Consider the following 13,604-nt stretch of genomic DNA (forward strand, 5'->3'; position numbering starts at 1 on the left):
AAAACGCAGGTATGTTCCGGCCTGACGTTAGGCCTAACGTTACGCTTTGATGAGAAGAGGACGGGTGATCCTAGAACGCGCCGTGCCGAGCTTCGCACTCGGGCCACTCTTGATCCTCCCTGCTTCGATATCGTCGGGTTCCACGTCTACGGCTACAACGATTGCGGCAGCTCCTGCAGCCGAATGTGTGTGGTCAGATAGCAGACGAATCTGGCAAACGCCGTGCATGCAGCACATCTATGCATTCGCATTCTCACGAACGGGCAGACTTAGGTGCCGTCCGTAATTTTCGTTGACGATGTTTATGCACAGAATTCAAGGACACTTATTACATCTGCACCATCAACGAGAATAAAATGAAGCACGAAATATACAGCGCATACGAAGGGGATGCTGAATCAATGGCGGCACCACACACAGTCTCTGAATACTGGGAAACCAACTAGCCGAACACCCAACGTTGGGGGAGAAGATCGGGCTACAAAAAACTTTGCCATCCCTTCCTGAAGAAAGTCGAGAGAAGTGCGAAAGCTTTTCAAGCATCAAAATTGCGTCAAAACCTCCGCTAAAAGTGCCTCCAACATTTGCCGAAAGAGCGTCCGATCGACCGTCATACCTTCAAATACTCAAATCGCAAACGAAGAACGAAACCGTGCGACCATTTTGTGCGCACTACATAAAGGCATCTAAGCACAATCTAATTGTATAACGATATGGTTTATAAGATAAAGGTATACTATTGAGCTCCTTCTTGATGATCTATGCGTGTATTTGTCTTATCTATAACCGTTCCTTTCTCGCGGTTTTCCAACAACCGTTTTGGCACAATGGAAACCCGGTTTCACGCCCACGCCGTGTGTGCAGAGATCTTATCAAAGCTTTTCGGTCGGTCCCACTAAGAAGGCTTACGCTTTAATAAATCTGTATCTTTGCTGCGTTTTGATAGCAAAACAGACAAAAATATTCCAACTTGCTGCAGTTTCCATGACTCCGCGAGAGTGACTTACCTCCATTTGTTATATTACTAGGTAGGTTCTTCCAATGCATTCGGTACACCGTATTAGAACGTGCTGTCAAAGCAAGAAGTGCCAGTGATGGAGAACGAAGTGTGCGCGAAAAGAGATATCTTTGGAATGAAGTGAGCCATAAAGAAAAACAACGATACCTGCGATAGTTGCTGGCGCAGCATCTTACAAAGCTGTACAAAACCCTACACCGATCGGCTTATAGTGTTATAAGAAACGTTCCTCGAGCGCTTCCAGCCCATATATTTATTCGGGCGCGCCAAATAGGCACTTTCAGGCAACGTCATTCGAAGTAGTCAAACCGGGACGTAGATACACGGCAGGCCCTCCCCAGCAAAGTCGATTTAAGCGTAACCTAACCTTTCATGCAGCCCTAAAAAATGCGAGGCTTTGAAAGGTATAGTACTGATACCCTTAAGCTACGCATTTCCAACAATGGCGCAAAGACCTCTTTTCTTGAGTTACGCATCCCAAATTGGTTTATGGGCTCAGGAAGTGATAAACAAAAAAGAAAACGAGAGCCGATACAGAAAAGATAAGGTCAAATTCGCGCGCCTGATCTTTTGAAAGCCAGCCAAGTCCGAAACGCCAATGAAAGATAGTTAGCTAAAAATTTATAAAATTAGAAGTAACATACTATCGCTTTTTTTGCAGAAGCACAAGCTGGTCGATAACAGTCGTTACGGGTACGCCGAAAAACAACCTTTACCGATCTTCTGGGGGGATTGCCGTTAGCGACTGTTTGCACATCATGGCACCCTAACAATGCGGAAGCGAACCCATAACGGACAACAAGCAGGAGAAATGTCCTTGTCTTTGTTTCTTTCTTGTTGTTGTTGTCGCTATCTCGGGTTGTCTGACCTTTATGTGGGCGCCGTAAAAAAATGTTCCAATTACCCACCGGTACCCTCATTAATGCCCCAGCTCCTGTGACGACATGCTCATTAGCTTAGTTTCCGGAACAGAGAGAGAGAGAGAGAGAGAGAGAGAGAGAGAGAGAGAGAGAGAGAGAGAGATGAGGAGGAGGAGGAGGAGGAGGAGGAAAACTCACTAAAACTCCTTATAGAGCCAGTTGGATGCTAAGTTAAAGATTGCTTGTCATCCAAACGTTTTTTAGTAAACTACGAAGTACGTACAAATTGTTGCCTTAGACTTCTTTTTTTTTTTTTTTTGAATTTCGGTTCAAACATTGCTGCCTCTCTCGTTGTTTGTACCTTAAGAAAAAGGAATTTTACCTACCTTCTGAATCACCTTTTTGAATTCGTTGGATCATTTAAAACTTGTGCAAAGGAGGGACCTTCGTCGCTAATAAACAGAGAGCCTTGGCAGGGGGCATCATTTATCCTTATGCCTCAAAAAAAGGTATTTGCCCTCATTAGCACTATGCACTCGGTCAGGCATTTCTCCATACATCTTACTTTTGTGCTTTCTTGTACCTCCAACTCAGCAGAAATACATCCAGACTTTTCCGAGACGCGCCACGCTTACTGTTTCTCCAGCGGAAAATTCGATAACGGACGCACAATACGAGAGGAGATTTATGTACACAAAGCTTAATGACGATGCCAACGGCCCGGGGTGACGCACGCAACGATAAAACGTAGCACACCCCGCCTCTTACTCCTCCCAGCACTCATGCTAACACAACGAGGATACCGGGAACTCACTGGCGTGCGACTCTCTGGCTTTTTCAACAGTCATTCTACGCCCACGCCTAATCACGCCTAGCGCTAAAAGCCGGTAGGAATCATTAACTGTTAAATGCATCCGCCGGATGACGAGCGGGTTCGGGTTACGGATGAGAGGAACCAGAGCGGGATTGAAATGAAAAAGAGGGAGAGGGCAAGGATGCTTAAGAAGTCATTGGCCCTCCTGTCATCCCCTTCTGCCATCCCCACTTCTCGTCGTCCCTTTGTTTTTTCTCCCGGTGATCTTTAGCACTCATCGGGTCGATCCTCGTCGTCTTCTCTGCGCGCAATGTGCCGGCGTATCGGATGTCAGCCGCACCCCTCACGCGCTCTGGTGAGGTGGTGCCCTCCTCCTTTCGGCTGCACGAGGCTGACAGCATCCGGGAGAGGCGACACTGACGGCGGCGCAAACGATCCCGACGAGGGGTGATTGTCCCACCGAGCCAGCTATGAGGGCAACAAAAGGGGGACTAATGCCCGCTTCCTTCTCCCCGCATTCATACTCCTCCTCCCCTACTTTCCCCCTCTCCCCATCTCCATCTCTGCCACAGACACTCACGCCCATCACTTCCCCCGTTTTTTTTTTTTTTTCCCCGTCCATTTTGCTTTTATTTGCGTTCTTCCGTCTGTTTGCTATTTCAGCCCGTCCTGCGTTGGCGGCTCATTTCGTTTTTTACGGTTCCTACCATGGAAGATTCCCAACACTTTCTTACAAAAGCGATTTGACTCTATCTCTCTCCTTCCCTCTATTCCCCTATCCGTTTTCACGATCCTTAAAGGTCGGAGACATAACGGTGCGACGGTGGCGGCGGTGCTTGGCCGCTCCCATCGACGGCTCCTACAGCAGCTCGGCCGCAGGCGAATAGTTTCATGGCCTTGACAGAGATGGATGGGGAGCGCTCGTTTTCTTGCAAAGCTAAGTCAATAGCCTGAACATCCGAGTAGGGCCCGGACCTCCAGACATTCCAGTCGTGGCGCACCCCCTCCTGTTTTCCTCGCTTCGTGGTGGCTCTCCTTTTTATTCACTCGTCTGGCTTTTGCGATGTATTTGCTCTACGGTCGCACACTCCGTGCTCACGGATATATTCCAACCCGGAGAACACGTTTCCTAGCGGGTATAGACAAATTCTTTCCCCACGCTCCTCTTTTTCCCTCGACCACTATTCCAAGCACGCGTTTTAGGAACTTGGACCGTCTCGTCTCAAGATTTCGCGGTAGACAGCAAGTAAAAATAAAAGAACGAGAACAGTTCGGAGTAGCGAGACTGCAAAGAAACCAAATGTTGGAGAGTAACTGCGATAAATAAACAAAAAAAAAGGAAATAAAGCCCCACAACATGACGCGAGGTTGGAATAAATCACTCCGAGTCTATAATGTGTCGTTTCTGGCTTGCCGCAGCCTTCCAAGGAAAGCGTTTTCTGTGTTTCCGCGGCCGGTACCAAACCAAGGCTGTTTACAGCATCCAAGGCATTGACCGCTCACGGATTTCTTGGGTGCGCCCTCCGCGGCAGTGCAACCTCGGTGCAGGAAGTGTGCGCGCAAAGAGCACTTCAAAGCGGCCGTTAGGAGCTTTTGAAGGCCCGCCTATAATGCTCTACCGTTGGCAGGCCCCAAAGTTTAACGCAAGTGTTCAGCGTGTGCGGAGATAAACAGCCGACACTCTGACGCAGAAAAGTCGTTAAAATAAGGTGGCGATTGAAGGTAATGGGAATACAGCTTAATTATGGGCCATTAACAGCGCGGGGGCTTAGTTAAAAGAATTGTTACCAACGGCGATCATTCTTGAATAAACTTAGGGACAGTTATGAATGACTGGCCTGCATATATAAGGAAATGTTATCGCCTTCGGTTCTGAAACATTCTCGTGCATTATAGAACGAGTAAATAACTTATCTTTTTTTTTTTCATATTAGCGCACCATGGGCGCACGTGCACAGCTATGTAGCTCCGAGTCTTGTATCATAAGGTACCAAAAACATCCCCGCGCCAATTGACTCACCTAGAACGAAATTATGAATTTCTACAAGGAGGTTATTGCAAGAGCACAGGATTCGCTTCCAGACGTTGGTTGAACTTTGTCCCACGTTGAAGGCGCGTAAACACGTGCTATACTTCATTGTTTTGTTTTAGAGCTTTATAAATACGTTGGTCGACTAACGACCCAAAATCCGCTGTTCGAACGAGGCGAGCTCCTCTGGATTTAGTGTTCGCTGTAAGCCACTCACAAAGAAACGAAAACCCCCCAGGGAACCGCTATTGCGAAATCGCCATCTCTCTCTCTCTCTCTCTCTCTCTCTCTCTCTCTCTCTCTCTCTCTCTCTCTCTCTCTCTCTCTCTCTCTCTCTCTCTCTCTCTCTCTCTCTCTCTCTCTCTCTCATGCGATCGAGTGTCAATCCCAAGACGAATTTAGAGGTTGGTAGTACTTATCTACCGAAGATGTTCTTGCAGGGCAATTTCTCGCAACCGCCAGTGAACGCCTAAGAGAGTACTCTGAGTATACTCGGTATTGCGTTTGTAAGTGACATGTCAGACGGCCATCGAATGTATCCCGAGTTACACGACGCCACCTGTCCTTTCTGCAAGCAGACCGAAGGCACCCTGTCGCACGTCATGGCGGAATGCACGTTCCTCAAGAGTCCAGTTCCCCCCACTCCCTCCCCTACACCCCCCTATCCTACCTCCACTTCCCCACCCCCACTCCTTGAGCGATGGGAGACCATGCTGTCCAGCCCGGCCCTGCCGACCCAGCTAGCCCTGGTAGCCAGGGGCCCGGAGTTGTTGGCGACATATGGGTCCCGTGAATAGGGAACCACCCCCGTCTGGTGCCTGTGGGCACCACCAAATCTTTTGGGCTCAATAAATGTTGTTTCATCATCATCATCAGACGGACCCGTCCAAATGCTTTTTCGCAACCTTTCCCCAGAGCTTTTCGAACGACAGAGTGCCCGCGTTACCCATCTGCACCACGCAGAAGTCGTACGAATGTAGCTGGACTGTCGCACAACCTTCGTGACAATTCATGTTCAGTGAAACTTGTATTGCGAATTAATGCGAGACGCCGGGCCTTCTGCGTGTGCTCGATTTCCGAGCGCTTCAAGTTGTGAAGTAATCAAAATAACTCGTACCCTTTTATTGCTAGTCTTGCCTGATAACCCGGATGCAGCTTCAACATGATAGCCCTCCACATTAAGGAGGAGGAGGAGGAGGAGGAGGAGGAGAAACAAACGTTAATTTTACAGATTTAGAGCAAATGGGCGGTCGCCGCGGCCCAGGTAGCCATGTTCTGTCGCTCCTCGGGTGGTTCGCTGGCTCAGGTTTTGCAGGTCCTGCATGTCCGAGCTGGGCAGCGCGCATTCCCACTAATGGGGAGTAGGTGAGGGGAGTGGGTATGGGTGGTGTGGGACGGAGAATACGAGGTGGGTTGTTTTGGCTGAGGAGTGGCAGTCAGCGCAGTTGTAGGGAAACGGCTGCGGGAAATATGAGTCAGGATGGTAACGTTGTACAATGTATTTGTTTGGAGACGTCGCCAGATGCGGGATTCTTCGCTGGTGAGTGTGGGGTGTGGAGGAGGGTATTCTCGGCGGGTGTGGCGATAGTGCGCTAAGATATCGGAGCAGGTGGCTGGTAGTGGGTGTAGCGTGTCTGTCGTGGTGTCAAAGATTTTTAAAGCCAAGCTTTTTACCTCTACCCCCAAGGGTTCTTTCGCGACCCTTGGTGTCAACAGAAAACTCCCGCGATCAAATAAAAGAATTTACTGGCGCCGCCAGGAATCGAACCTGTAACTAATAGAGTAACAAAGCGAGAGCCTGTTGTCTTACCGATTTAGCTACAAGCCCACGCTGAGACGGGGAAGACAGGTGGTGGGTGCACTCACCAAGCACATCCACGGGCTTACCCCCTGCATTCTCGCTGAATGCCACGTGATAGCGTCACGCAACCTTTCACGCCGCTGTGCGCTCCGCCAACAGCCCGTCTAGCAGCCCTGTGCACGCCTTGCGCATGAGCTAGGAGTAGCAAAAATTAAAGAAAGCTCCCACCAACGCATGACATCTCACTTCTAGTACACCAATGTGCTAAAACCTGTGGCCTCCACTGTTGACGTAAAAAATCACAGCTCCTTGTCGTCCGGCCTCACGCCAAATGACACATCAAGAAACACATTCAAATACGCCATGATGGCCAGGCGATCCCTCCAAGCCCCAGAATCAAGATCCTGGGCCTACAGCTCCAGGCCAACACCAAGGGTGACGTATCCTTGCAGCGCCTCAAACACGGCATCAATCAAATCATACACATGATCAGGCGAGTTGCCGCCAAGAAGCGAGGCCTCAAGCAATCTGATACCTTTCGATTAATTCAAGCTTTCGTCCTCTCGAGAATCACCTACGTCAACCCCCTGTCTTCTTATGGGCAAAGAGCACACAAAGATGCCAGATATAATGATTAGAAAGGTAGTTGAGCCGGCCATTTGTTTAGCAGGCCTTCCCATGAGTGCGTCAACAGAGAGCCTGCTAAGCAAGGGGCTCCACAACATGGTGGAAGAGCTGATACAGGGTCATTTTTTCTAACCAGAAGCTTCGATTGAGCAGAACTGCGGCGGGTCGCCGCATCCTTCACCAGATTGGCTGGGTAGCACAGAATGTCACTCCGCTTGATGTACTCCCAGGACTCTTGGGGACAAGAACTAAAGGTGCTCCCGTTGCTTAGGAATATGAATCCCTCACACGACGAGGGTCGCCAACAAGCACAGGCTCAAGCACTCAACACCACCCTCGGTGGGGATCATGCAGTCACCTACGCAGGCGCCTCCCAACATCGAGGGCAGCAGTACGCCATCATCGTGGCTACCTCCAGAATCAACCTCCTTGCGTGTGCCTTACTCAAGACCAAAGACATGACGGCAGCAAAAGAGGGAGCCACCACCTTGGCTGCCACTCAACCAGGGGTTCGGAAAGTAGTCACCGATTCCCAACAAGCCTACCGGAATTACCAGTAGGGCTGGGTGTCCCGACCTGCGTTGCGTGAGCTTAAAAACCACTCCCCAAACAGTTTCATTCACTTCATCTGGACATCCGCTCACGCTTCCATGGAGGTCAACGAATACACCCACCAACAAGCCTGCGCTTTTACTCCCCGTGCTATGGAGCTGTACGAGGACAGTCACCGGCTGATCTCGTTCAGGGAGATAACCCAGCATTATCGCCCTCAAAGACAGACCTTACCTTCGCCTTACCCTGGCCTTTCCAAAGAACAACAAGCTACCCTACTGCTCATACAATCTGGCTCCTTCCCACACCCGACGCGTCTTCACCTAATGCACCCGAAACTCTACTAAGCCGAATGTAAATTTCGCTCAGAAGTACGAACACTCCGTCACATAATCGGAGTGTGCGACTTTAGCCCTGAGGACCCTGGTCTCTTTCCGTCAACTACCCAACCAGAGCAATGGGAGATGCTGCTGTCCAGCCGCTCTCTGCCTACCCAGCTTCAGCTGGTGGACAGAGCACAGGCGGCGCGGACTGCGTATCGGCTCCAGGAAGGAATGAACCACTCCCCTGGGTCTCACTCTGGGCCGTTCAGAAATTTTAATAGAAATATTCCCTCCTTTTTTTCTGAATGGCACAAAGTGAGACCCAAGGGAGTGGTTCATTCCTCCCTGGAGCCGATACGCAGTCCGCGCCGCCTGTGCTCTGTTCACCAGCTGAAGCTGGGTAGGCAGAGAGGGGCAAGGGCAGCAGAATCTCCCATTGCTCTTGTTGGGTAGTTGACGGAAAGAGACCATGGTGCTCAGCGCTAAAGTCGCACACTCCGATTATGTGGCGGAGTGTTCCTACTTCTGAGCGAAATTTACATTCGGCTTCGTAGAGTTTCGGGTGCATTAGGTGAAGACGCGTCGGGTGTGGGAAGGAGCCGGATTGTATGAGCCGATCTCGATGATCTCGTCGCCTCCGTTCGCGGTGGCAGAGACGGAGAAATGACATCGTCGAACGCCGGATTTGAGCTTCCTTTAATTTATAAAAAATAGTTTCCGCTCATGTGCTACACCAATACAACTCAACCAACCAGCGTCCATGCATCATGCATTGACTTAAGCTAACCAAGAATATTTCTTGGAAGTAATAAAGGGTGTGGTTAAGCACATTTCACTTCTCTCTGGTTTACTATTTCTAGAGCGACGTGAATGAATTTAAGTGACTTCGCATGGCTATTCGTTGCGTGTGCCGTTTACAGCTTTGCTTGCCAACAACATTCACGGGGTGGATTGGCCCGATTTTTTTACATTTCGGGCCTTTTTCATGCATATGCCTGTGTGGAATTATCTACGAGGGACTACGAACAGACGCGCGAAAGCACATTTTCTACGACAAAATTACCCACTTCCCCGCACCTACTTCCGCACTGCAGGGCGGTAGTTCTTTCATTGCAAAAATAGATGGTTTGCAATCACGATATCATTAAATTGTTTTGTTCAGCACACGGTGCGCATACACAGGCACACAGGTTTGCATAATGCTTACAGTGTTGCGTAATTTCAAGCGCTTCGCTGCACACCACCCCACGTGACATGTGTCTTCGCGTGATACGGAACGTTAATTAAACGTGGTCGTGGCCTGGGCACTGCACATAGAGCGATCTAAAACACACCAAATCGCCATTTATAACAATACAACACGCAGGATTGAGTTCTGCAATAAAAAAAGGATTCAGTTAAAAGAAAACAATTTGCAATAATAAAAAAATTACAGCAAACCCGCAGAGGCTCGAACCCAGCCCGTCAGTGCTAGTATCCAGAACTCATCCTCGAGGCCACAGAGCCCGAATGGCGAGATGGTTTTAGCAGCAGCTCAATGGAATAGCACGGGCATTGACATCACACACGTCACGTGGCGCGCTGTGCAGCGAAGCGTTTGGAGACACGCCACCGGTTGTATAGACAGGTACACAGGTTTGCATAATGCTTACGGGGTTTATTTGGTGTACGCAAAAATGGTACCATTGCAGACTTGCACAAAGACCAATGAGATTAGCATTTTCTAAGACTAGGTCTATGCGACTCTTACACTGCGTCGTAACCATTTTGTATGAATTTCCAAGTTCCAAGTCTCGGTCGTGTGCCAAGTTCAGGAAATGAGCATTCCCACGAAGCCCATCAGCATCAACAGGACGCTGTCCCATGATTCGTGGCTCGGATTTTCTGTGGATGTGACGTGGGCAGGCTGACTTCCTGATAAGCCATCTCCTCCCCCCCCCTCCCCCCACCGAACACTGTACTGCCAAATTGTCATCAAAGTGGATGACCATGTACAGCCTCTGCTGATGTGGGCTGAGGGCCCAACAGGGCTGACCTCATCAGGGCACCGTGGTCTCCTTTGTGGTGCCCGCCGCAGCAGGCTCCTTGCGAGCCGCCTCTCGAATGGAGGACAAGGTTTTGCGCAGCCACGTACTCTTGGACGACTGCAGCTCTGCTGATGTACAGCTCAGCTGATGAGCCAAGTCCTGGTTGCGACAGTGCGCTTCAACCAGGGCCAGCTTAGCCTGAGCCAGTTCCAACTCGAGCTGGCGCACCTGGGCGTTTTCCTGGACCCGGTCACAGTCTCCGCCCGGCGACTGCGGCTGCTGCTGGCCGCCTTGCTCCTCCAGAGTGCGTTCCAGGTGCGCCGCGCATCTCGGGCACACGCTCGCCTGCAGTGTCTTCAGTGAATCCTTGGTCCGGCGCTGCTCCCGCTCCAGCTGCTCACCCAGCTGGCGGCAGATCTGCTTATACTCAGTCAAGATAGCCGTGTTGCGCACGGTTTCTGTCTCTGCGCTTTGTAGCTCCCGTCGGCACAGTTCCTTCAGCTGGCTGACTTCGGTGTCCAACCGGTGCTTCTCTTCCTCCAGCTCCTCTAGTGACGCTGCGGCGGTCTGAAGCTCTTTCCCAAGGAGCTCAGCCTTGTCTTCAGAAGCGTCCAAGTCCTTTTGCATCTGAATCTTGCTTGTGACCAGCTCATGAGCCAACTCGTCGTTCTCGCGCTCAAGCCGTAAGTTGCTCTCCATCAGGCGTTGCTTTTCTCTCTTCAGAACCTGGATAGGATCCTGCAATTGACGTTCTTGTTCTTTGTGCGCCTGGTACTCCCGCTCGTACCGCTTCAGTTTCTTCACCTTAATGCCAACAGCAGTCTTCAGTAGCAACTTAGCCGCCTCTTCGGAGCGGTATTTCTTGGGGACTGCCACCCTGAAGTGCTTCAGCACTCCTTCAAAGTCAAGGGCCAACAGGTCCCGGCAAGATAGCGTTAGCAAGGCAACTGCAACCTGGAACAGCGTGTCTATGCCATCAAGAAGGAACAAGTCTAAGATGAAGAAGACTACGTGCAATGGAAACTTGGCCGTGAAGAGTGTTAGGAACCACTGGGAGCCAAACATGTGGGCTTCCACTCCAAGGTCCAGGAAGTGAGTGTGGAGCTGAGGAAGCTGATCCTCCATAAGTCGTTCTAGTTGAAAAAGCTTGAGGTGGAGGCACTCGAAGGAATTGCGAAACAGGTCTCGCAGGCCGTAACCAGACATGACCTTGCAAAACACTCCAAAGGCTTGCTCTTCGGGCATATGCAGGAGAAGGGCAGCAGCTAGAAATGACAGCCCCTGACAGTAGCCCACTTCGGGGTCCTGGACTGCATATGCCTTGCAGATCTTGTAGAGGGCGTCCTGGCCAGCTGCGTCCCGGAAAAACTCGTGCGCCGGAAAGGTGCGGTGCAGATCCCGCTGGATGACCCCCTCGCATGGGCAGTCACGTGTTAGCAGTAGCCGGTAAGCCTGGGCTGCTTGCGGGTCCTGGGCGGCACCTGCCAGCAGCTGCCACACTTCCCCTCTAAGGGCCTCAGGCACACCGGCGGCTCGTACCAGGGGGCCCAGGGCCTTGGGGGGCCCCGCCTCTAGCCCCGCCTTTCTCCACAGGTCTAGCACCTGAGCCCAGTCCTCTAGCTCATGAGCAGGGCAGTCCTTGCTCACCTCTCCTGTTCCACTCAGCAACGGCTCCTCCAGGTCGGAGTCGACACCACCCGTCGTGGAGTCTCGTGAGGACTCCTTGCTGGGACTGTTCTGGTCCAGGGCGAGGGAGAGGGCGGCCTTGCGGCGAATCTGGCTGCGACTGTTCACGCCAACCACCTCCCAGCGGTGGCCCTGGCTGGTTTCCCCGGGCTGGACTTCTTTCAACCGCAGGAAGAACTCTTCTTGGAAAGGCTTGCGTCCGAAGTACCAGAACTTCTCTGCCTGAGGAAAGATCTTAGCTTTTGTCTCAATGGCAAATCTAATAGGTTCCTTCACACCGGTCACCACCAAATCCACAGCCACAGTCAGGTACACTTTAGAGTGTCGTGTAGTTTCCGTGTTGAGTAGTTCAAAAGCTGGCTCTTGAGGGTTCCATCGGCCTGTAATTTGGTAAATTGTTGGTTCTGTTCCTCCAGAAGACTTTGCCATGGTCACCATGCCAATGAGTTGCATATCACTGTGCTTCACATGTCGTCCAGGACAAACGAGCATTCCAAAGCACCTTTCAATGCCGAGCTCCCGAGTGGCCGTCTTCTGTTGAACTGTCACATGAACCATTTTCTCAACGTTGGATCTGAACTTGAAAGAGTCCTTGTCTCGAGCACAGGCCGAGAAGTTGCCCTTTCGGTCTTCCTCGCGCACGTCCAGGGAGGCTTCAAAAGTGAACACTTGTTCATTGTTCGGCACGCCAGTGCCAATAGAGCTGAGGGGGGCGGACCCTTCCTGGCTTCCCAGTGGCTGTCTAGACCGCCCACGAAAGGCCTCAGCGAAACTCTGAAGCACGCTGTGTACAGCAAGGGGGCCTCCTTTTGTGCATCGGAAGACATGGCACTGGAAGATGGCCTCTTCTGCGCTGTTCCCGTGCGAGCATGTGAATGCAAAGCAGTGCTGCTCTGTCGAACCCTGCGCTCCTCTGGCACAGAACAGAATTCGCTGGACAGGGAAACTTGCCACTTCGCTCCGCGTGCTGCTTTCGAACACAGTGACGGTGCCTTCGAGGTCTGCCGGTATCACGAGGGCTACCTGGATGTGCTGATCTGCCGATTGAGTGTTGAGGATGGCCATGTTTCGCTGAATCTCCAGCTCACTTCGAGGCGCATTGATGGCTGCACAGCCCAAGTACGCAATGTCTCCGAATTCCGGCTCTCCACAAGACAGCTCTGATCCCGACTCCATGGATGGCATCCTTTGCTTTGCATCTGGAGGTATTTCCTCTTGGGAACACTCTGAAGGTGTCTTAATCTCACCCTTTTCATTTTGTTCCTCCATTTCATGGCTCCAACCTTTGTGTGGAGCTCCCTCAGCCATGGTGGGTTTTGTCCTTCACTTTTTCGCTTGATTTCGGCGTTCTCGAGAAGTGGTCGACGTGTCTGCGCTACGCGGTAGTCTTCAAGGGCGTCTACGGCGTCGCGGTGAGCAGGTCGCTGGCGATTGCGGTGACAGCTCGCGTTCTTTGCTGCGTGATCGCGCAGCTATGCCTAGCGTCAGCCGGACACCATTGTGGCAGCTTCCTGCTTGGTTCTTAGCGGGCAGAGATGTTCCAGGGCTCGCACGACAATTTCACGGGGTTACATTGTTCTTCGAGGGTGGGTTGCAAGCTTCGCCGCAACCGGCGTCACCCCTAGCAGCGAACGAGAGCCTCTTACTGCGCGTTATGCAGTACCATGGCGCAGTGGCGCATAACCGGCCTTGTTTGGACAAATCCGCCGCGATCGGCCCGCCACATAGCGGCACGGACACTACGCCACCAGGTCTAGTTGGGTTGAGTTTATTTCCCTACCATGTTGCAGAAAAACAGACCAGTAAAAAGAGACGGCGCATAGCCGCCCCGGCCTCTTCTTACACAGAGCAACAAGGCAAACATGAA

At 51.4% G+C, this 13,604-nt stretch overlaps 1 pseudogene; it reads right to left on the reverse strand.

Annotated features, from left to right (window-relative positions):
- Positions 1-10,063: 10,063 nt before the first annotated feature.
- On the reverse strand, positions 10,064-13,045 carry LOC144168601 (rab GTPase-activating protein 1 pseudogene; annotated as a pseudogene).
- Between the last annotated feature and the right edge of the window lie 559 nt (positions 13,046-13,604).

The sequence above is a fragment of the Haemaphysalis longicornis genome, unplaced genomic scaffold (genome assembly GCF_048455015.1).
Source record: "Haemaphysalis longicornis isolate Haplotype H1 unplaced genomic scaffold, Haemaphysalis longicornis Haplotype H1 scaffold_2, whole genome shotgun sequence".
Lineage (NCBI taxonomy): Eukaryota > Metazoa > Arthropoda > Arachnida > Ixodida > Ixodidae > Haemaphysalis > Haemaphysalis longicornis.